Raw genomic sequence first — 25,118 nt, forward strand, 5'->3', positions numbered from 1 at the left:
TTTTCAGATCTTTTTCTTATACGTTAGCCAGTGTGTTCTTTATAATCTTCACCCAACGAGTTTCTATTTGGGTAAGGAGGAAACGGAGGCTCGGAGAAGAGGCATGTCTCAGAGTCTGCGCGGAGGTCAAAGCCATGGGAGGGAGCGCACAGCCCGGAGAGGCCACTGAGAAAGCCCCTGAGTCTTCACGAAGTAGCAAGGAAATCAAACCCTGTGAGACCCCCCACAATTTCAGGCATTGGGTTCTTTCCTTTCGTCATGACAATGAATGGCTTCCGTGCTAACTCGTGTTCTTGGGGGTGGCAAGAGGAGAGGAATCTCTCTTCTGCTGCTTTTCTGGCATGTTCCGAGTCTTCCTTGTGGTGACCGCAGGATAAAACAAAACTGCAGACCCTGGGAGGTGGCTGATGGGCTCTGCGGCAGGGGGATGTCTGTCAGAAAGCGGTTTTAAATTAGAAGCATCTGTAAATACTCCTGCAGGGAGAGCTGGAAATACGGGATGATGAGATGCGAATCATTGTCCCTCATCGCGTGGACTCTCAGGAGGTTTTCCTTCTCGCAGCGAATGAAGCAAGAGGTGGTAAACCCGACCCGAGGACAGGCAAGGTCTGTCTTGTTTTCTCTTCCTGCTTACAGGAAAGGGGGTGGGAATTCCTGAGAAGCCCTGAAAGGGAACATCCTTGATTTTTCCTCGCTGCATGAGAGCAAACGTGAGCTACAAGACGGAAGCCGACTGGAGATTTCTTTTATGGGGCTTCCAGAATGGAGAGAAGGTTATTGTGCCGGAGAGACCCAGGCGGCGGCTGCGCTCGCTAAGGCTCTGGGGCTGTCATGCGCCTTTGCGACCCCAGGACCTGTGACCCTTCACCCTGGTCTTAAATGATGGGTGTGGATTTCCATGTCAAATATTTCACTTGATCAGTATTAACACTTCAGATGCAAGACGGTCTTCTCAAGGCATCATTTCCATGTTTTCCTCTCCTTTTCTTGATTCATAAGCTTATTCTCATCACCCGAGCGAACGGCACAGGAGCCTGATTTTCGGATTTGCCTAGGACAGGTGGAGAACATTCTCCCAGCAAGGGGAGCGGAGAGCTGAATGCCAGCTGCGCAGCCTTCATCCTTTCTTCCTGTGCCCGTTCGCGTCAGATCAGCCCGGGGTCATGGTCATCGACAATGTGTGGATGTGCAGAGCCGACATGAGATGAAGCAGTGTTCAGAGGGTCTCTTTACGGAGGCTCAAGAGGCAAACAGAGAGATGGGTTCTCATCCCAACTCGGGCATGGACAACCGTGTGGCTGAGGTGCCCTGCCCAGACCACCCCTCCAGCACCAACAGTGCATTCCCCAGCTTCTGGAAGGGTTGGCTGTAGATAGCTCTTGCTCCTTCTGGAACTCACTCTCCCCCCACACCTTGTTCCTTCCTGTGGCAGTCAGCCTCCAAGGACTTGTGGGTATAGAGATAAAGACCTGGTCCACACGCTTCAGTTGGGGGGCAGCTGTCAAAGGTTGACTTAGCGGGAAGCTCCCCAGCTGACCGAGAGCACGGTGAGACCAGACAGCACGGTCTGCCTCCTGCTGCCCAGCCCTGCTTCCTTCTGTCCCTCTCAGGTGATTCAGAGCAGCATTCCTGCGTGAATTCCCATCTCAGAATCTGCTGCCCGTGGGACCCGTTTATGATGACGGCCTTGAGAAAGTTTTAATTTTTTTTTTTTACATTGAGATGCCCATGAGAAAAAGAGAATAATTCAAAATGTCATCTAAAAAATCAAAACAAAAAACAATAACAAAAATGGAGTTAGCTGTCCTAGGCCACCTCCCTAGAATGACCTACTTGCTTGTGTATGATTTAGATGGTGATTCCCAAAGTGTGGTCCAGGAATTCATGGATATCCTTGACCCTCTCAAGGAGCCCAAGAAGTCACACAGTCTTCATTATAATACTGACAGCCTATTTGTCTTGTCCACTCTCGTCCCCTCACAGGTGCAGAGAGAACAAGCAGTTCATTGATAAGGTTTTAGATTTCGCCCTGCAACTGATTTTCAGGAGCTATCCCTTGTCAAGTGTAGGATCATGGTGCACTTTATAACTTGAAAAGACTATTAAAATGCTTCTTCCTCTTCTAAGTGTAGACCTGTATGGGGCTGGATTTTCTTCATGTACTTGAACCCAAAAAACTTACAGAAACATACTGAACACAGGATCGGATATGAGAACCCAGCTGTCTGCCATTAGGGCGGAAATTAAAGAGATTTGCCAAAATGGAGAATGTTCTCTATTTTTGCAAATCTGTTTAACATGTCAATACCATATTTTCAATATGGTATTTCAAATATTTCATATTTTAAAATATGTCAATACCATATTTTTGCTTCCCCCCCCCCCCACCCCTCTCTGGAACAAACCAAATAGATTAATTGGAAATTATTGGGAAAAAATAGTTATTTTTCATCAAAATGTTATTCTTGTTAACACAAAATGAGTTTATTATTGTTATTATTTTAAAATGAAATAATATTTTAAAGGTTTTAGTTTTTTTAAAAAGATTTTATTTACTTATTTGACAGAGATCACAAGTAGGCAGAGAGGCAGGCAGAAAGAGAGAGGAGGAAGCAGGCTCCCCGCTGAGCAGAGAGCCTAATGTGGGGCTCGATCCCAGGACCCTGAGATCATCACCTGAGCTGAAGGCAGAGGCTTTAACCCACTGAGTCATCCAGGTGTCCCTATAATTTTTAGTTTTAATTTCTAATATGGTTAACATTGATGACTCTAACTGAAATGAATAAAAGCATATTGGGGTCCCTAAGAATTTCTAACAGTGTGAGGAGTTCTAAAGATCAAAACTTAAAATACTGCTCCTTTTCTCCCCCTTATTGTGGAAGGAATAGATGTTCTTATCAAAGATACAGGGAGCAACATATGAAAGACATAAGTCTATAATCCTATCACTGAGAAATATTCTCTTTTAGTATTTCTCTTCTTTCATATCAACATCACACATATGTTAGAGATTTTGATGGACTGTTTTGAAGTCAACATCTTGTTTGCTTGTTTACCGTTCTATACCACGCCAAATACATCGTCCAAAATAGGGCCAGGGGTCCCTTTGAGTGGCTGTGCCATAGACGAATCAACCACCTGGCCATGTTGGATATTTAAGTGTTTGACACATGACATGTTCTGCCGTTATAAACACAGCAGAGGGATGAACATCTTCGTAGCAACATTAATGCAGACTTGTTCTGGAATTTTCTCTCGGAAGCATTTCCAGTGTTGGATCAAAGGGTAGTCATGTTCTGGGGTGCCTGGGTGGCTCAGTGGGTTAAAGCCTCTGCCTTTGGCTCAGGTCATGATCTCAGGGTCCTGGGATTGAGCCCTGCATCAGGCTCTCCGCTCAGGGGGGAGCCTGCTTCCTCCCTCTCTCTCTGTCTGCCTCTCTGCCTACTTGTGATCTCTGTCTATAAATAAATAGGTGGAATCTTAAAAAAAAAAAAAGGGTAGTCATGTTCTAAAGGCATCTGATATACATACATATACATATAATATAGTATACGTGTGTGTGTGTATGTGTGTGTGTGTGTGTGTGTAGCCAAATTCCTCTCCAATTAAAGGACCTCCTGAAGTCAGGGACTGCGTATCACTCAAATCTGTATTTCTACAGACGGATGGATGAATGAATACATCAATGTGTGAGAAAGACTGTTTATTTGTGTACGGGTTCAAATCGGGCATTAGCAGTAAAAAAATATGTTGCATCTGCTTAGTAAAAAACAATGGTCTCCCATCAGTATTCTGTCTTGGATGTTTTCCCCTTGGTAACATGAGGTTGAAAATGTCGTCGTGTGCTTACTGGACATTTGTTTTTATTCTTTGTCAGCTGCCAAAACAACTGAATCCTGACACCCAACCTCTTTCTCCGGCCAGCACTCAAGCTCCACACTGATCGGGTTTCATAACTCATCCAAGGTAGAGTACAAATAAATCAGATGAGGGTCACAATCTCAGTGACTAATTCTCCATGATGTTGCGGAGGAAAGAGTGCTTTTTGGTTTTTTAATTTTTTAATTAAAATATATTTTTTAAACATTTATTTATTTTAAGGAAAGAGAGTGGGGAAGAGCCGAAGGACGGAGGGTCTTAACCAGACTCTGCACTGAGCATGGAGCTCGACACGGGGCTCGATCTCAGGACCCTCAGATCATGACCCAAACTGGAACCAAGAGTGAGAGATTTAACCAGCTTCGCCACCCAAGCGCCCCAGGAAAGAATGTTTTTAAAAATAAATTAATTGCCAACATTTAATAAGCAGGGAGCTGCATATAATAATTCACAGTGTTGAATTCTTATTAAAAAATACGAGGGTTTGGCAATATCTTTTACCTCAGTTGATCGGGACTAAATGTTTGATGCACTTTCTAAAGCAACACGTGCTCTCCCGTTCATCTGGGTCCCTATGATTCTCTCTCCCTCTGTGTCCGGCCCTGAGTCCCAAAATCCTTCCCTATTTATTTCCTATGAGGACATCCTTGAGCTGCCACAAGTTATATAATCTAATCCATAATACTGTGTTTCTCTATGTATAGAAATAGGATTGTATACACTTCACATGCAAAGTATGTCTGTCTTTCAAACTACAAGGATGATTTTTTTCACTTGACACATCACTATTTTATGTGTGTGTGTGTGTGTGTGTATGTGTACACACACACACACACATATATATAATGATTAAATTTTTATCATTATTGTATTTTTTTAAAACACACAAAATGAAAAAATGCCCCAGCATCAAGTTCTTTTTTAGGTGGAACATTTATACTGAAGTATGTATCTTGTGCCCTGGGTCTTTTTGACCCCTGTAGACACTTGAGTCTGTGAGTCCTGACCAAGCTGTCAAGCGACGTCCACACATCTTCCTGTTACACTTGTGGAGAAGTGGCCTGCGGGGAGTTTTGTGAGTGTGTTTCCTTCCGTTGGGGGAAGGAGATTTCCCAACCCCCCCAACCTCGGGGTCGGGGGGGGGGGACATCTGGGTCGTCATAGCCTCCCTAGAGAACTGAAGTTGAGAAGATGAGAGACCATTTCTGTGGAGCCGCACCACTCGCTCCGTCGGATCGAAACAGAAACCTAGAAAAAAAGACGGCGAGTTCTTTGTGGGTGGGCATGTATATTACTCAGTATAACCAGATGTTTGCACCTTCTTCCTCCTTGTTCAAGGTTTCCCACACGCGCGTTACTCACCACTGGTTCTACCACGACTCCACGCCACCTGAACTCATATATATATATACATATATATTTTTTAAGGTTTCATCTATTTATTTGACAGAGATCACAAGTAGGCAGAGAGGCAGGCAGAGAGAGAGGGAGGGAAGAAGACTCCCTACTGAGCAGAGAGTCCCAGAGGGTCCCAGGACCCTGGGATCATGACCTGAGCCGAAGGCAGAGGCTTAACCCACTGAGTCACCCAGGCGCCCCCATATATATTTTCTTTAAACTGACTCCGATCTTACTTATTTACAAAGGAACATGGATGTGGCCACCACGAAAGGAAAACCAGTGCTATTTTCCACAAATAAGAGGTACCATTAAAAAATAATGCAAAAATTGTAAAGAAAAATCTGACAGTCTAGCTAGATTTCCTTGCCTGTCCAACATCTGCACCCAAGTCCTGATCGTGTTGCTAAAAGATGTTAAAGAAATTCTAGCATCAAACCAAGACTTTCTCCTTGACACAATGAGAAGCACTCAATCATCCTTGAAATCAAGTTGTCCAGGGAATGACGTTCTCCCCTTCTTTGTGATTTCACGTTATTTAAGGCTCACTTTACAGACCATGTAAGTTGGTCTTCTCTGTCATCACGGCATGGAGTCTGTAATTTGTAAAATGCTCTCCTAGTGAACTATTAATCATTTCATTGAAGTGAGAATATTTGTGTTACTACTTCAGTTACTTTTGCCTCCCAAAGACTAGGTCAACCTATTGTTGGTTGAACAATCAGCATATTGTGTTATTTCTTTCTTTTCTTTTTTTTTTTTTTTAATCTGGACACAAGTCTCCGAGCTTTTCTTTCATACTCCTTTTCTATCATTACAACTTCCCATTTTACAGATAACTGAAGTCAGGCTTAGGGAGGTTAAGAAACTTAGATAAATTCTCTACTAGTAAGAGAATAGAGTTGAAATTCAAATGCAGACCTGATTTTACTTATCATAGGTTGATGTTATTGACCCTATAGACCAGCGACCAACTTCACTATGGTTTTGCTCCTCAAGCTCCCACACCCCCCCCCCTTAAGAAACCAGTGGTGTCCCAGTAGCTTTCCCCTGCCAGAGAGCTAGGATAGGAAACTCCCACCGAGTGTTATTCTTCCTTAGGCCCAGGTACACGTGTGGTTTTGACTCTTGGGACCAATCACAGATATGACCCACATTGACCTATTTTTACCCAAGTGAAATCTGCTTTAAAAGAAAAAAACAAAACTAGACCATCTCAAAGGAGAATAGAAATCCAAAAATGACACCGTGTACCTTATGAGAAAAGGGAAGTTTGGCCGGTGTCTTCTTCCACAGGAATGGATTTACAGAATTTTATGGACCAATTATAGTTGAGAAGACTTTGTTTCTTTGAATCCCAGGAGATGGAAGATCCTGTCATTCCATCCTCAACTGCCTTTAAGAGGCCCCTATGTGTTTGTCCATTCATGCTTCCCTTCCATCATCCACTCAGTCATCCATTCTCCCACCTGTGCACCCATCCATCCAAGGACCCAACCGTTAATTCATCATCTCCCTCCACCTGCCAGTCCAGTCATCATCTCCCCAGCTGTGGTCCCTGGTCCTCAAAATCTTCTTCTCTCTCAGGAGTTTAGAATAGTGTTAAAAGTGGGATGGATCATTAGAGAAGTAAAAGTTGCTATAAATTACTCATTACAGACATGGAGCGTTTACCGTGTGCAAGGCACAACCATCACAGGCTTCCTCTGGCCCATCTCACTTGGTCTTCACCCAGGCTTTCAGAGTAGCTACTTTTTTCTTCATAGTTTAAAGATAAAGAATTTGAAGCAGAAGAAGGTGCAATGACTCATACTTGGTCACCAAGACTCAGAATCCACATTTCTAAAAGAAGGCTAATATAACATGTGTACCAGGACTGTGGTCAAGATGAATCAAAGTCCTCTCTATCTCCTATAGAGGTCCTTGCATGGTGGACATTCAAGGACAGCCATTGCTCTCTTCCGTCTGTCTGTCTATCTGTCCATCCATCCATCCACCCACCACCCATTCTTTCTGCTTTCAACATTTAGCAAGTATATATGCGCCAGTGTCTGTACTACATGTTGAGATTATAAAAGGACACAAAGACAAAAAGAATAAAAGAATATAGTCACCATCTGGGCCACAGGATAATAGGGAGAAACATACGTGTATAATCTGGAAAAAAATGTTCAAACAGCAGTCAGCAAAGGGGGGGATACGAAGCTGAGGATGGGATGTCCTAGCTCAGCCTATGTCTCATTCTGAAGGAAATATCTTATACGTGAGAGCTACATAAGAAGTGACATCGATCAGGTGAAATCCAGGGGCCTGGCAGGGTAAAGAAAGTGGTTTCTAGCACACAGAGTTTCATATGCAAAGACCCTGCCCATGTGGCACTTCTCGTAGCATAATGCTGGTTTACAAGGGCGTATAAGTCCCTTGAGGTTTTGAGGAGACTTGCCTCTGCCTTGGTTGATCTTCCTGAATATTCAGATTTTTGCCTGGACTCCCTCTGCCTAAGGACTTGGATTTTCATTTGTGTTTGCATTCTGATGTTGGCTGAATCTTGGTCAATATTGTCTCAGTTCATTTGGCACCAGGGTTAAATGCCACAGTATTACTCAGAGCAATTAACCTTTAGTGTTCAGCCCAGCATATCCACTGAGTCCCTATCCAACAAGAGACTGGGCTTTTCTCCAGCTCATTTCTCCCAGCCTAAGGCTGCCTGTTGGTAGACATTTGGTGCCGAATTCTTTTGCCCGCGGACAAATGTTGTGACAGTTCTCCCAGACAACGGAAGTTAAACCAGTAGAGGATCTGCTCTTCGCATCTTCTTGGTGTCCCCAATGATATCCGTGATCTACCCACACTTGTTTCATGGTAAGGCTGAGAGGTGAAAACCAATACATGTCCTTCACTCTTTTGCAAAGGACTCAACTCTATAGCTTAGAGGTTCACATCAATAAGTCTGCAGACAACTCAGACCTGTCGCTCCCAAAATACGGTAGTACCTGAAAATTGAGAAAAAGGGAGCTTGGGATTGCAAAGGCTGTGTGATCTTGGGCAAGTTACTGAACTTCTCTCGGCTTCAGTTTTCTCCACTCATAATAATGAGATGACACTAGTGCCTACCACAAAGTTTTTATGAGAACTAAAAAAGTATTTGTAGTGTTCAGAACAGTTCCTAGCATAGAGTAAACACTGAAATGTTTGTTAAATGCAATAAAAATAGGCACAGGGCATGAAGTAGAGGTTAAGAGCAAAGGTACAGAAGCTGGGCGGATTTGGGTTCTAATGTGAGCTCTGCCACCTATTAGCTGGGCAAGTCACTGAATTTCTTTGGGACTCAGTTTATTCACTACCCAGAATAAGCATAAGAACACTTTCTTCTTCTTAGGCTATGTGGGATTGACGGGAGATAGTCTGCACAAAGCTCTTGGTAGAATCTTGACATAAAATAAATGGTGGTTGTTTTGTTCAGTGTTATTTTTACTCCTCAGCTGAAGTTCCAGATAAGTTGGCCAAATAGTTATTAGATCAGAAGGGTGCCAGCAAAGCAAACTCCATGCCCTTGTAACTTTGACCCCCTGCCCTTCTTCATGTCCTTGAGTGTCCACCTTGGAAGGACCTCTATAGGAGATAGAGAGGACTTTGATTCATCTTGACCACAGTCCTGGTACACATGTTATATTAGCCTTCTTTTAGAAATGTGGATTCTGAGTCTTGGTGACCAAGTATGAGTCATTGCACCTTCTTCTGCTTCAAATTCTTTATCTTTAAACTATGAAGAAAAAAGTAGCTACTCTGAAAGCCTGGGTGAAGACCAAGTGAGACGGGCCAGAGGAAGCCTGTGATGGTTGTGCCTTGCACACGGTAAGCACTCCATGTCTGTAATGAGTAATTTATAGCAACTTTTACTTCTCTAATGATTCATCCCACTTTTAACACTATTCTAAACTCCCCAGAGAGAAGAGGATTTTGAAGACCTGGGGCCACAGCCTCCTCTCCTTATCATGCTATCACGATGACACATTTATTGCTACCAATGTCCCAGGAATCATACTTTCTCTTGTCTAAGTTACAGTGTGTAAACTTTCACAAAAGTATACTGCCTTGTTTGAAAGCCAACTACAGCTGTTCACAGATAATGTGCTATAAGGAGCTTCTCAAACAATCCCACACCCTTGCCACCATGTTTGTTTTCTAAGGGCAGTTCTGCATTCTTGATGACATCTTCTCTAAAAGGAAAGAATTTCAGTGACTGGATCTTCCCCCATTGGTTTTCTCCTCCTGTGACCATGGAATCATGGCAATGGCCAGAATCCAAGAGAACTATCTACCAGGGTCTCAGTGAGAGTCAAAAGGAAACAGATGGCACACTCAAATGAGAACAACTCAAGGAAGATTTGTCTCCTGAGAGACCGATTACCGAGTTGTGAGTATGGCTTGGCAGAGGACAAAGACAACATAAAAACCCAAAAGGTAACATTGATGGACCCAGCAAGAAAGAGAATGGGATAGCGCTGGTTACTTTAGGAGCAGTGACCTTCCGTGGGAGGACACAGGGGTCACCTCACTCTCCTTTCTTCCTCTAATTTCCTGTCTGGTATCCTCATTGGCCAAACCCAACAGGAAGCCCAAGGGCACAGCACCACACCAACCGTGTGTTGATCACAGGAGTGATGGTAGTCCATCAGCCTGGCCTTGGGAGGCAGAGAGCAGATTGAGAGGGGTCAGAAGGCCAAGCAGAAGAATTGCCCTTGGAGAGGCCTGGCTAAGTGGTCATGTGGATTTGAAGGCACTGGAGGAGCTGGTCCTGTAAGACCAATGGTGTTGTTGACTCACCATTGAGATCATAACTCAAGGTACCGAAGAAAGTTGGGCAAATCTTTGAAAACAAGAGCATCACGCTGCCTTCCATCCCAAGAACTTCCCTGTCTTTCTTGGGGGAGCATATTGCAAAGCCCAGATAACAGAATGTTTGAAGGAAAATGGATCTTATTATTCACCTGTGGATTTGCTTTCCCTCCACATCCTCTGCCAACATGTGATTCTCTTGTTTGAGCACACACGGCTGGTAAGATGCTTTGAGGATGCCTCCAGCAGCTGATGGCACACGGGGGCTGGCTTTGCTGTGCTCTGGGTAGCCTTTGTTCCCACCTGTTGGATTGTGGACTCCCTGAGAGCCAGTTCTGTTTGCGTTCATACCCGCTTATGCCAGTCGTACCTGTTAGTGGTCATTGAAATGAATAAAAAGAATTCAGGAAACTGTAAGGATCAAAATAAAGGGAATCATTGATTCAGTAAAAAATCAGTTAAGTTCCTGATGGGTGTGTGGGGGGAACTCAGCAAAGGCCATCTTAAAAAAAAAAAAAAAAAAAAGGACAATTTCTGTCAAACCAGCTATGAACAAGGCAACAGTGGATGATGGGGGAAACACTAAGAACCTAGAAAAACCTATTTATAAGTTATGGCTGTCAGGCACGTATTTTCCCCTCATCCCCAATTCAAGCCAATAGCCTGATGTTAGAGTTCTTGCCTTGAAGGATTCAAGAAGGACAGAAAGAAGCTTCTGCTGAAATCACTTCAACTAAAGCCTTGGTAATTTCCTAGAATCTCCGACATCATTTTCCTCATCCCCCAACTTTTGTCATGCCCCTTCCTCTCTTGTACTTCAGAGGTATCCGGAAAGATTTCCTTCTTGCTTTTTTAACTTTACCAAGGATGGGACATGTTTCTGCTTTATAGCAAAATTCCCCAAGGGAGCAGAGAATGTTTCGTGTAAGAGCGTCCCTCCTCTCTGCTCTCATGGCATCTTCTTCCCTGTCTCTCCACTAGATGACGAGCCCACAAGGACTTGACATGTGTCTTAGGTGTCTTGGTTTCCTCACTGCCCTGCACCTTCTGGAACATTCTAAGTGCTCAATAAAGTCTTGTTGATTATCTGAAAGGTTTTTGAAGAATATTGTCAGAGACACAAAGGGACCCAAAGACTTTATATTTAAACGTGAGGGAGCTTTGGGGCTTCAGGTTGTTAACAATGAGTCTGTATAAGTAAATAAGCAAAGGCAGAAATGATCAAGGCACTGTTAGGTCAAGGAATTTTGTCCCCTAAGTTTGTTCAGATTTTTCTTTCCAATGACTTGTTTCTTCTCTTTGCCTGAAAGAGTCATGTATCTGTAGGGAGTAGACTTGGTCACGAGTAGAAGAATGCCCCCAAAGCAGTGGTTTGAACCACAAGTACACTTATTTATAACTTAACAAGTCCATGGAATTGCCACTCCAAGGACGATGATGTGGCTCAATAATGTCCTTAATAAGGAGAGTAAAACTTACAGGCATGCCATTGAACTCTCCTCAGAACACTGACTTTTGTCCTTGGGTTCATTAGCTCATGGTTGTACTGACCTAAATATCATATTCTGATATTTAATACAGCAGCATCCAAAGCAAGAAGGAGTGTCTTCTCTTCTTTGTGTGGCTTTTTCTGATGGAACGAAAATCTTTCCAAGAACCCCCAAAGGAGTTTCCCTCTCCTCCTTGATCAGACCTGAGCCAGATGGGCCAGCGGTCCACCTGCACACAAATCACTGACAAAACGTAACACGTTGCCATGAGCTGCCATTACCTTGAAGCAAGTGTGCCTCATCCCCAGGGCCAGATGCACCACCATCTGCAGTAATGAACCTGGTTCTCTTTGCAAAGAGGTGAGGAATGAACCGTGGCCACTGCCAGTTTTTGTTCCCATGGTATATCTCAAATATTGAGGGGTTTACTTTTAAGCTAGGAGCTTTGAAATCATGAGAGGTCCCCCAAGAAATTAGCCCAACTATCTGTGCATTTGTGTCTCAAGATCAAAGAGAAAGATTTCTACACATTCAAAGGACAGCATTTAGGTTTGTCTGGGGTCATGGAGATGCAGAGAAGATCAGAGAAGGTCAGAGAAGGGAAGCGAGGGCTGGTGGTTGAGAAAGTGCAGGTGTTTCTACCCTGCTGCCCAATACCAAGAAAGGGACAACCCTTCTTTGGTGGGATTGCTGTTTCTGTGAGTGCCAGGGTCCAGCACCAGCCTTGCTCTCCTGTTCCTGTCTGGGGGCAACTTTGGGATGCCAGTGCAATCCAGCTTCTGGAGCGGAGGCTCTAAAAATGGCAACGAGAGTCTAGACCCCAAGCCTGTGGTCGGGGGAAGACTTGCCAGAAGGAGCATCTTTGAGACCACTTGAAGCATCTGGGTTCCGCGGATGAGGAAGAGCAGGTCAGGAACAAAAAACAGTGATTGTGACCTCAGAGTGAACATCTGGGGACACTGAAGCCCCAGTTTCCCGCCCACAAAGTAGGGTTATAAGTGTATCTACAGCACAAGTAAGAGTAAACAACACCGTATGTTTGAGTGCTTAGCACAGTGCCTGGAACATAATGAAGTTCATAAATAGTAGCTATTATATTAGAGTAGCTATTATATTAGTATTATCATTTTCTAATATTGTATGATTTTTTTTTTTTTTTAAAGCAGAGATCCTATAACCAGGACTGAGACCGAATTTCTCAGTCGTCAAGTTGGTGAAGATTTGCCGCTGGATTCATTTGAAAAAGAAAAAAAGAAGGGATGCAACATTTCTGGAATCTAAATGGGGGTGAAGGGGAATAAATTCCCATTCCTTACATTAGGGATTAACCAAGGGTTCAAGTCTCTTTGGAAATCCTGCTCTTTTAGGAATGCTGACCTTCCAGTTCTACCACTCGTGGTGCCACAGCCGAAGTGGTCCCACCTCCATCCCACTGTTTCTGTCATCTCTGCCCTGAATGAGGCATGTTGTACTTTCTCTTTTTTAAAAAGATTTTATTTATTTATTTGATAGACAGATCACAAGTAGGCAGAGAGGCAGGCAGAGAGAGAGAGGAGGAAGCAGGCTCCCCGCTGAGCAGAGAGCCCGATGCGGGGCTCGATCCCAGGACTGGGATCATGACCTGAGCTGAAGGCAGAGGCTTTAACCCACTGAGCCACCGAGGCAGCCCAGGCACGTTGTACTTTAGAGAGCCTCTGTCAATCCATGCATCTGCCCACCCATCGTCCTACTTAATTCATATAGAGCTCCATACAGCAGTATCTCATTTAACCCTCCCCAAAACCCTAGAGGTGAGAACAGGGGTTTTCAGACATTCCTGATGGCCACTTACAATTAAAACATACATTTTGCGGGGCGCCTGGGTGGCACAGTTCATTGAGTGATGGATTCTTGGTTCAGCTCAGGTCACGATCTCAAGGTCGTGAGATTGAGCTAGCCCTGTCACCATCAGGCTCCGTGCCCAATGTGGAGTCGGCCTCAGACTCTCTCTCTCTCCCAGCTGCACTCTCTCTATTTCTCCCTAAGATAAATAGATATTTTTTAAAAAGACATACATGTTTGATTAGTACCCTGTTCCTAGAAACGTGTGCAGGTGCATACACACACACCTGAAAAAAAAAATGCTACTGGTTACTCTAAGTGATACATTTTATTTCAATTATATTCTACTGTAACCAATTCTTTTTTTTTTTTAAGATTTTATTTATTTATTTGACAGAGAGAGATCACAAGTAGGCAGAGAGGCAGAGAGAGAGAGAGGAGGAAGCAGGCTCCCTGCTGAGCAGAGAGCCCGATGCGGGACTCGATCCCAGGACCCCGAGATCATGACCTGAGCCGAAGCAGCGGCTTAACCCACTGAGCCACCCAGGCGCCTCAACTGTAACCAATTCTTTAAAAAATATAAAAATTTCTTGTGAACCACAATGTTGATGTTGTGAGTAGTTTGAGTTCTTGTGCTCGGTTCCCAGAACAGAAATTCGGGAGAAGGGTAGGCAGTTTCCAGAAGAGGCCTCAAGACAGGCAGCCAATCAGAGTCAGGCTGGCGTTGGACCAAGTCCGGCTCAGAAAGCTGATGGCCACCAAGCAGGCCTGCAGCCTGGCACAGAGCTGGACATGAGGACAGCGCGAGCTCAGTTGCTTCCTGAGGGGGAGCTGTCCTGTCGCTCCCACCTGTCGGCTGACTCCAGGGTTCCTGCACACCAAGGTCACTGGGGCTGCCCCACATGGGATGAAGTTTCCAAAGGTCCCAGGTGCACACGTGGAGAGGTACATTGGATTGTTTTAACACGACTCCGCTCATTCCGTGTCCATCCAGGAGGAGAAGCCCTGGAGGGAGCTGTGTCAGGTTCTCACCTCTTCCCGCATGGGGGGGGGGGGGGGGGGGGGGGGGACAGAGACTGCCGCCTTGCTCACGCGCTGGGGCATTTATAACCAGAGATCAAATAATATGTACAAGCAGAAACACCAATTGTATTATTAAAGCAAGCACGTGTGCCAAACGCAGTGTTCGCTCAATCGCAGCGCTGTTTCCCTCCTGCCCCAGCTGGCTCTCAAGTACGCGGTCCCGCCGCTTAACCAGCTGTGGGGGCGGGACAAAAGGAAGGGAGCTTTTGGGATTTTGTCTGCAACCATTCACTTTCTCTCAACCTTCCCTCGAGCAGAGAAGAACAGTACCTCCCATTGAATAGGATTTGTAACTTGAATCGGAATCTGCTTTAATAATTCTGGCTTTTTCTGTTCGCATATAATTACTTAAACGCCCCGGGTCGTAAGGTCCTCCTCTGGGTTGGAAGCCTGCCTTATTTTCATATCTGTGGCATCAAAAGCCCAAAGAATACAGTCACGTTGAATTTTCTCCTCCTGGATAGATTGAAGACTTTCTGAATTCTAAGAGGTTTTCCATGTGAACAATTTATTCTTGGAGCAGGAGAAATGTTTTTCCTGAATCATGGAGGAGACCGTCCTCACTGAAGCAGAGTCCAGCTCCTCTAACATTAAGAATTCGTGCTTTGGGGGTGCCTGGGTGGCTCAGTGGGTTAAAGCCTCTGCCTTCAGCTCAGATCATGATCTCAGGGATCGAGCCCCGCATCGGGCTCTCTGCTCAGTAGGGAGCCTGCTTCCTCCTCTCTCTGTCTGCCTCTCTGCCTACTTGTGATCTGTCAAATAAATAAATAAATAAAAATTTCATGCTTTGTTCCCCGATATGGAAAAAGTAGGCGTCTCTTTAATAGCATAAACTCCCAACCCACAGATTTCAAAAATAAATAAGAATGAAAATCTCCTACCAATCTCAAGACTTGAAAATGCCCATATCCCACTGAGTTGTGCAAAAACTCCGGGGAATTCACAATAATGACCTTTTCATACCTCTGTGTGTCCAGCTGTTAAATGGGGTATCACGGTTCCTTCTTCCAAAGAGAGACCTACATTATCGCGGACAATGATGAAGTTCAGATGTACAGCTAGCCAGGAGATTCAGGGATCTTCGTTTTAAAAAAAAAAAATACAGTGTAACCCTTTGTAAGAGCTGTTGTTACAGTTCATTGCAATAGCTGACATCGATGGGATCATTGCTAAGTGTGGGGCATCTTGTGGAATTCTGGCTTCAGTGATCTCACCTGATCCCAATAATAGCCATAGCAGATAGGAAATGATATTAACTCCACTTCTCAGGTGCTAAAGGTGCTAAAAGGTGCTCAGGGAGGTTAATGCCCCACCGAGTGTGATAAGTCTTAGTGAGTGTAAGGTCCCACATCACACGACCTACAGACTTCATTGCCAAGACAGCAATGCAGGTGTGAGGACTACCAAGGACCCAGCTGCTTCTCCCCGAAACATGGTAGGTCATCAGTGGTTGAGAGCAAGATGGGTTTAGGCATTACACATATGAATCCTGTGTGTTTGAAATGAATAAATAAAACAAACGTATCAAGGAATGTCATACACATAATTGAGAAATATTATTACTTAGGACAAGGACACACAAACACAAAATGAATGGTTTACAGGGAAAATATTGAGTAAATAATCATGTAGATATTACATGTCAAAAATGTTCATAGCTTCTTGGAATGACTAGAGAATAATTTTTAAAGATTTTATTTATTTATTTTGAGAAAGAGAGAGAGAGGGAGAGAACTTGAGCAGGGCCAGGGGCAGAGGGAGAGAAAATCTCGAATAGGCTCCATGCTGAGCTTGGAGCCCAATGTGGGGCTTGAACTCACGACTGAAATCATGACCTGAGCCAAAATCAAAAGTCAGATGCTTAACCAACTGAGCCACCCATGTGCCCCTAGAGAATAATTTTTCAAATGGTGGAATAGAAAATGTAGTGGGCCCTTGACTCTATACTTTGAATGAGTTAAAGTCATTATCTCTAGGATCATAGTATTATATAATCAGAACCCCTAATTGTTCGGGGGTGGGGGACATATTCACAATGCTTTTCCCATGGGGCACAACCCGGTGCTGGACACCTGGCAATCCACCCTCCGTAAATGGTGTTGAATGTGTGGTGTGGCTGAAGGAGCCCAGTGACCAGGCTGACCGGTCACCAAGTTGCTGTGTGACCTTAGGCAAGTCACTTCACCACTCTGTGACACGTTTTTATTTTCTTTATAAAACTAAGGGGATGGAAAAGTTTGCATCTAAAGCACTTTCTAGCGCTAAGCTTCTGGGGGAGGCGAGTTAGCTAGTCTGAAACACGTTTACTGGGCACTTCTTCCAACTAGTTTTTGTGAGGCAGCATAGGATGGAGATTCAGAGCTGGGAACTCTGGGGGCAGTTGACCTGGTCTGAATTCCGTCTCCATCAATCTTTGCTGTATGGCTTTTACTGAGTTCCTTAAATGCCCTGCACCTGGGTTTTCCACAGGACTCATGAGGGCAGTGGAGGTCAAACACACCAATTGCCCAAGTGCCAAAGCTGGGCCTATTGCGAATGTCAGCCAGTGTTAGCCGACAGTTTTACTACCATGTGCCAGGCACAGCTTAGGTGAGAATCGGAGGGCTGTTTTTTAAATACATGAATCATATTTATTTCCTAAAGAAAGAAAGACGATGAAGGCGGGATTCGTGTCTAGTGTCATACTGTGCTCGCCAAGATGAATTTACAGAGAGCGATTTTCGCCGGGACAGCCAGACCCCTCATGCACTTCCTAGGACGACCAGCAGGCGGTGCGGTCGGATTACATTTTAGACCGTCGCGGGCCTGGTCTTTTTAAATGTCCAACACCCGAAATTACCTACAGCTAGAATAAATAAAGGCGCTCTTAATCCCTTAATGCTATAAAAGAGCAAAGACAAAGTTCAGTGGCAGCACCGGTTCTCAAACGGCCAGCCTCACTGGCATCACCTGGGGAACTCGGAGATGCAAATTCTCCAGCCTCCCCTCTCCCGGGGCTGAAGGAGCGACTCTGGGGCTGGACCCAGCTGTCCCCTTTGCCTAAGCCCCGTGGGAGGCCGAGGCCCCTGGGTCAGAGAACCTCCGCGCTAGAGCAGTGCTCCGCAGCAGCCAGCCCTCGGTTTTGACTCCAAATGTAAGTAGGTAAAGAAGGGGCTTTGGGTGAGTCTGGGGATCCGCAATTTTGATGACAATGTGGGGGGCGTTAGAAATGCCGTCTCAGGATGCTCCCAGACCTGCGGGACCAGAATTGGCATGTTAACCAGATCCCAGAGATTCTGTACAAGCTCTTTCCTTGTCTTTTCCTACTCCCCCCGCCCTTGCTTCTGCTCTCCCCAGTTCTCACTTTTCCAGCAGCAGCAGTCCTGCCTGTGAGCCCGGGAGGGCAGGCTGCGCACCGACCGGACCGAAGGACGGAGGGAGGAAAAGCCTCCCCATCTCCTGCTCGGAAATACCTTGCCTGAGAACGGCGCTGCTCACCTGAACCAACACCAGACGATTCGCCCGGCGAGGAGGGCTCCGCAGGGCGTGAGCCGCTGACACATAACTTGAAATTCTAGATCGTCCCGGCAATGCTGGGTCGTGACCGCGAACTGCCCGTGAGTGAAGGCGGAGGAAGGAAGGAAAGAGGGGAGGATGGAGACCTCTGGATGGGTTTCTAGCCGGTGCCCAGATGCCACCCTCTCTCTGGAGCTTCCGCACGGGGGGTGCTTCTGCCCAAAGGGGTCTTCCGGATTCAGGGCATCCATGGTAATTCGAGGGGTTGAGAAAGAACCACAGACTCGAAGCCACAGAGCCATTACCTTCCCGTGGCCAAAGGGATCAGGAAGGCTTGAGGAGACTTGAGGAGAGTCAGGTAGGGGGAGCCCTCTTGAGAGGAGGGAAGTCTGCATCCGGCCTGAGGTTCCACTCAAAGGCGGCGTCAGGGGAGTTGCCCCCACTGGCCCCATCACCGTCTCTCTGCCTCCAACCTGCTGCTGGGATCCCCCAGTGGCTGAAATTAGTCCGGGAACGTGGGAACCTTGAAGACCTTCCTGGTAGTCCTTTATTGGTCTGCGGGGGATGTTTAGAGCACAGTGTTGATCCAGGGGCTGAATGGAAGCCATCCAGCTCACCGGTCCAGGGATGGGCAGATAACCCAGTCTGGCCAATGAGGTATATGGGAAAATCTGCTGGGCGCTTCTGGGAAAGACACCCCCCCCCCCCCCCCCGCCCCCGACTGCTATGGAAGAAGGCTCCTCTCCTTCCTTCCAGCTGGGGATGTTGTACTCCTTGGACTTTTGCAGCCATTTTGAGACTCTGAGGCGATACCAGGAGAGAGACTGCAGCAGGTGAGGTCAGCACGGTAGGTAGCAGATGGGGTAGATGAGGCAGCTCTTGCTTTCATCCACAAGGGGCCAATCTCTCCCAACTCTGTTTGCCTGTCCCTGTCTGCCCCTCAGGTTGGCACTTAGGATGCCGAATCCAATACACACCTGTCTTCCTCTCTCGATTGTGAATTTTCTCACAACTATGGAGAGATCTATGTAAAAACATTGATTTATAATAATTTTGGTTTGGTTTGGTTTGGTTTGGTAGCAGATCGTGGTTTTTTTTTTTTTTTTTTTTTATGGTGCCTCCTTTCTGGGCCTGAACCACATGGGTCACGAGTTAATGGGGTTCTGCTCTATTGCTTCCTGCTCCCCTTCATCATCATAGATTGTAGGAACTTGATCCATAGTTGACTTTCTCTGATGCCGACCGTGCCATGTGGTCAAAGAGTTTGTGCTTTGTGTCATGGGTTCTGGGCTCAAATCCTTGCTCACTGGCTGTGAGCTTAGGTATCTTATTTGACTTCTCTGAGCAAAATTAGGATACTAATATGCACCCCAGAGCTATAATAGAGCCTCACCCCAAAACCCACTGATGTCCCCCAATACATATTTCCCTTTTCCTCTATGTCATTCCTTTCTCACGGAAGATACAACAAAGCCCCAAGGCAGACCTTGGGGAGGAGCCAACTGATGAAATTAAAAAACCCAAAGTGAGGCAGGCCTCTCCCGAGGACGCAGAAGTGATGTACGAGGTTGGGTTTGTGCCAAGCTTCCAGCTGAGCGAACTGAGGGCAAACGAGGCTAGTCTGACATCGTGACCTTCGTCACTTGGATAAACTTAAAAGATGAGAGCGAGCAGATTTTTTCAAAATTCCGGGCAGGTGACTCACAGAGAAACAGGAGCAGCCCCTGACACCCGCTGAGCTCTCCTCCAGTCTTCCTTTGGATGGTACTTGAGGGCCCGTTTTCCTTCCGCAGGCGCAGAACCCCTCGTCCAGCTAGGGTTTCCCGATAACACATGTCCTCCCACTGGAGCGTGGCACATCTCCTGGGAGTTTTTGAGCAGTAATGTTTCCCAGGTCCGTGGAGTCACCGAGGGCAGAGGTGGTGGAACGTCCCGGCCCTAAGCTGGTCTCTCCTGACAGAGATGGGGAAGCTTCCCTCTTGTCAGCGCACACGCACACAGGGGGACTAGGGGCATCTACGGGGCCTGCGGAAGACACAATAAGGAGTACGCGCCAAGTGTTCCGCGAGGCACTCCTCTTACAGATGTGGAAACTGAGTCTCAAAGAGGCTCCTGAAGTTACCCAAGGGCACGCCCCTAGGCCATGGATGTGGGTCAGGACCACCCCAGCATGTGGGTCTAGACCTATAACACCAAACTCAGGGTGCTTCCGTGACGTGAGGCAAAGGCGTGGCCGAGAGGATGACAGGAACGCAGCTCAGAGAGCCCCTGTCACACCGGAAAAGTAGAATCTCGAGCTGGAACCAGGTGGCACCTTTTCTTTTTCTGAAACCATGCAACTGACTTACTCTCTCTGGGCCTTTAGCTCACATATGAATTTAGATGATGTTCTCTTTGCTTGACAGAGCAGCTAACAGCCAACTGTAAAGTGCTTTGCCTTTCCTAGAGTACGTAGCCAGCCTTCCTGTCATCACTAATAAGCAGGCTCCGTCGGCTTCCCACCATCCGCAGAAGCAGCCGGGCCTTCAATGAGGCAGAGGCCAGCTCCACTTGTTTTCTCATGAAACCTCAATGAACCCATCTATAGAATGGGGACAGTAATGTCGAGGTTGTGAGAATGAAATGATTTAAGTCATTTAGTTCAGGGCTTCTAGGTACTTAGTAGGTGACTATAGTGTCATCATGAATGGGGAAGAGGAGGCACAAAGCAATTGTCTCCTGTCACGGATGCTGAGTTCTGTAAGAAAATGTGACCTGTTTTCTCTGAGCAGTGGGATGAGGCGGGGTACGGAGGTAGATCTTCTTTTCCAGAAAGGGGAATGTGTGGGATGATGGAGAAGGCACTAAACTTGTATCAGAGACCTGGTACACCTGCTCCCCTTGCCTCAGGGCCTCGCTGCACTCATGGCATAAAGTCGGTTTCTTTAGATCGGGGACCTCTAAGGGGAATGAAATCTGGGGTATTGGTTCCCAGGGATGGGCACAGGGGTCTTAATAATTACACAGGCCGTGATCCAATTATTCAGGGAAATAAGGTGCTAAGCAAATTAAGCAGATGTCTAAGTTATGACTATGAGACTTATCAGAGCCTTTAAGGTGCCTGTGATGTGGCAGATCTCCAAACGGTGTGTGGTAGATGCTATTTCCCAAACTAACTTGAAAGACACTTTGGAATCACTTCACTTGATCATCTGTGAAACTCTTCTAGACCTGAAATTCTGAGATTTGAATATTTGGGCCATGTCGAATGGCTGGGGTTTTGTTTGTTTGCTTGGTTTTTTTTTTTTTTTTTTTTTGTGGGTTTTTTGTTTCTTTGATAAAGAGAGCAAGAGTGAATGGAGTGGGGGAGAGGGAGAATCTCAGGCAGGTTCCACGCTCAGGGCAAAGTGGCCGGGCTCCGTCCCACAACCCTGAGATCACGACCTGAGCTGAAATTGCCCAATCAACAGAACCACCCAGACGTCCCGAATGGCTGGTTCTTCAGAGGACAGCAACAAAACGTTTCTTCTTAGGACTTAAGGTTATTGATAAGGCAAAGCCTCTTTCTCTTTTACCTCAGGAGACAGACGTGATCATTTGATACGTTTCCCCTCATTTAAATTGGAGAGACCCTTCAATTGCATCGCTGGCTCCTACAGATGTTAAAGGACTGAACCTGGAGTTAGAGTCAAGGGCAAAGTGATACTGGTATTCTGAGTAGCGAGGAAGAGGATGGCGAGCCAGCCCCAACATGAGTTCGCGCACGCAGATGAAGAGGTCTCAAGACGTCGAGCTGTCAGAGGTATCTGAACCAGAACAGGACGGCTATGACAACAAATATCTCTCATTTTAGCTTTTTTTAAAAATAGTGTCCTGATTTATCATATTCTTAAATGATAGAACTGCTACGCAGAAAAATCGTGATCATCACTAGTTGCTAAGTGTCTACCGTGTGCTTAGGATGAGTCTGTCTGTTCCTATCCCAGCAAGAGTTCCATCCTTTTGAGACCGGTCCTTTTACTTTCCCCCTTTCTGCCGGCGAGGAAATGGAGACAGACTAAGTAAGCCAAAATTCCAAAAGCACGGGTCCAAATTCTGAGCTCACCAATTCTTAGCCAAGTGGCCTTGGGCAAATTGCCCATCTGCTTTAAGATCTGTTGGCACCTTTGCAACACTGGAATCATAATAGTATCTAAATATCAGGGTGATTGCAGAAAGTTTCTGACACACGCTCAATACTCAATAAATGTTAGCATTTATTTTTAAATCATCGTCATTATTACTATATTGACATATGTGTTACAATGCCCTAATTCTCTCTCAGGGGTAAGTGCTTTTTATATAAAATGCCAACATAAAAGGTGTACGTGGCATAAGGGATAAAAGCTCTGCTCTTTAAAGTCGTAAGTTTATGCAGTTTCTTCCCCAGTGTATTAAAGTTGTTCGTAAAGAGTCTTATGGGGGCTAACAACTTGGAACAAAAGCATATGGAAATATACAAGTGTGGGAACCGGCGGGGACCACAACGTGCAGCAGCCACTTTAGAAAGTCAATGTGGCCAGATCTAATAAAGATAAGGCTGTATATCCGCATGACCCAGAAATCCCAGAGGAGCCTGGAGGGGTCCCCCTCCCCGCCTCCTCCCACCGGGCACAAGGAGACACGGATGGGAACGTCGACAATAATGTGAAATAATAAAATATGGAAACACACAGAAGGTCCGGCGACAAGGTGACGGGCCATGGAATATTACAGTGAAGTTAAAATCAATGAATTGGAAATGGAAGTATCAGCAAGGTATGCTCTTAAAACCATAATGTTGGATAAGAAGAAAATTACAGAAAGGCACATGCCTCATGAGACCTGCAGAGAATGCCATCTATTTATTATGAATATGTTCCTAAGTAACAACCATATGAAATGTGCTTGGAAATGATGAACGCCAAATTCAGGAATTCAAGGTAGCAGTTATTTCTGGGAGAGAGGAGATACGGCTGGAGTTGCTGGAAGGAAATCAGGGCAGTCCAACCGGACCTTCTTCTCCGGGTCTGTTTTGTAGTCGCAATGTCTTTAGCACGTTACGCTTCGATGTCCATTTTTTCGGAACAGCATTTTCTTCCCGCTCCAAGCCTTCTCTACAAAGGCTTTGGGTTTAGGGGTTTCCGGTACCAAGGGTTAGGACTTGTTTTCCGCAGTGTTCTGATGAGAAGTCGTAAGCACACGCGGGGTCCGGGTTGAGTTAATTATTTAGAGCAGCTCGCGCTGGGTGGGTGTGAGCCGGGTGAGCCGTGCTGGCAGCTGCTGCCTCCAGACACGGTGGCCGCAGACCGGAGACCAAAGGCCGGGTCCGCCGCGTCCCTGTGGGTCACCTGGCAGGCTCAGCGGCTTGTCAGCGGGGTGGATCGGACCTACTGAGGGAGCTGCGTGTTTGTGCAGTTACGACTGACCTCCGAAGGGAGGGTTCAGAGAGGCCAGGAAGGTCGGACCTTCCGGCCAAAGTGTGACTTGGCCACTGAAAGGCGAGGTGGACCAGCAGAGCAGGTGAGGCATCGGGTTCACAGATGAGATCAGCGTCACCCGGACGAGTCCAATGGGACGACTCTGTGCGTGTGTATGTGTGTGTGCGTGCGTGTGTGTGTGTGTGTGTGAACAAGCGAGGCAGTACATTAAGATACATGCATTAAATGTAACGTAAATAACTTGGTGTAAAAGAGCGCATGCACTTCCAGCTCAGCCCGCTGGGAACCGTGGAGTGTCTAACCTTGCGCTGACAGACACTGAGATGACTCATCTGATACAAGAGGGCTTTTGTCTCCCTTGAAGAGCTTGTATTCCCAGGAAGCCAGGTGGAAACACAGGAGAATTCTCTGTGGGCTGGTTTATGGTAGGTTGGACGAAGGAAAAAAAAAAATTGTTTTTATGGAGGTCAGAACGCTGAGAAATGACATCTGTCCCCTTGACAGATTTCTAAGTGTGCTCTGCTGGATTGTTCTCTGTAGGCCCAGGATTGCACGCCATTTCGTGTATAGACCATGTGGTCTCCATCCATTCATCCATTGGGTGCTCTCAAAAGTGTTTCAACTTTCCGCTTTGAAAATCTCAAGGGATGGAAACACTAAAAGAATAACACCGTAAGTGCATTTTTTACCTTTCACCCAGATCCTTCAAACTGTTAGCATTTTGTCACAATTACTTTCTCCCTCTCTTTATTTATTTTTTTTTAAAGATTTTATTTATTTATTTGACAGAGAGAGAGATCACAAGTAGGCAAAGAGGCAGGCAGAGAGAGAGGAAGGGAAGTAGGCTCCCCACTAAGTAGAGAGCCCGATGCGGGGTTTGATGCCAGGACCCTGAGATCATGAGCTGAGTCAAAGGCAGAGGCTTTAACCCACTGAGCCACCCAGGGGCCCCGAAATTCTAAGCGTTTAATGCTGGCACAACACTATTACCAGTCTCGTCCACACGCAAATCTCTTAATTGTGCCCCACCCCCAAATGCTATTTCAAGCAATCAGTTTTCTGATCCCAGATCCAGGGTCCCATATGGTCCCGTCATGTTCCTTTCATTCCCTTTATGCTAGAATAGTTCTTGTCTTTTGGAGAGAACAGGCCAGCTGTTGGGCCAAACGACTCTCAGTTTGGGTTTGTTTTTCTGATTCCTTCCTCCTGACTGGATTCAGGTGAAGCATCTTGACCGGCCTCCTCCACGCATGGTGTTGTCTGCACATCAGGGCGTCTGACCAGGAAGGCTGCGATCAGTTTGTGCTTCGATTAGCCATGGGAATTGGGATCTCTTGGTGAGGTGGGGGTTTCAACACTTTTCAGATGTCACTTACTGGAAAGAGTTTGTTACCACGATTTGCTCCCTGGAGCATCCAGGTGGCTGGAGAGGGTGTCTGGCTTCAGGAGGGCCCTTCTTAAATCCTCCAGAAGAGAGCTGAGTGTCTGCCAGTTGCCCAGAACTTAAAAGACCCCCTCCTGTCCTCCCAGCGCCCCCAGAGCCCACCTTCTAATGGAGAGGGACAGGCAGCAAGCAATCTCTGTGAAGAGTAAGTCCATTTAAGTTGTGCCAAGTGTTGTGAAGGAGATAAAACTAGGCAATGGGACAGAGAGTAAGCCAGGGACAAAGTCACTC

The 25,118-nt window shown here is 46.1% G+C and overlaps 1 long non-coding RNA gene across 3 annotated transcripts in view; it reads left to right on the plus strand.

Moving 5' to 3' along the window:
- The first annotated feature begins 23,262 nt into the window (after positions 1-23,262).
- Positions 23,263-25,118, plus strand: part of LOC132022041 (uncharacterized) — a 40,570-nt gene continuing 38,714 nt past the window's right edge. For 2 of the 3 annotated variants that reach the window (XR_009405503.1, XR_009405502.1), the window contains exons 1-2: positions 23,263-23,525; positions 23,984-24,115. This is a non-coding gene — a long non-coding RNA (uncharacterized LOC132022041). Of the gene's footprint in view, positions 23,526-23,983; positions 24,116-24,663; positions 24,781-25,118 lie in introns of all 3 variants that reach the window. The other variant, XR_009405501.1, reaches the window with a different exon arrangement.

This window comes from Mustela nigripes, chromosome 7, assembly GCF_022355385.1.
Source record: "Mustela nigripes isolate SB6536 chromosome 7, MUSNIG.SB6536, whole genome shotgun sequence".
Lineage (NCBI taxonomy): Eukaryota > Metazoa > Chordata > Mammalia > Carnivora > Mustelidae > Mustela > Mustela nigripes.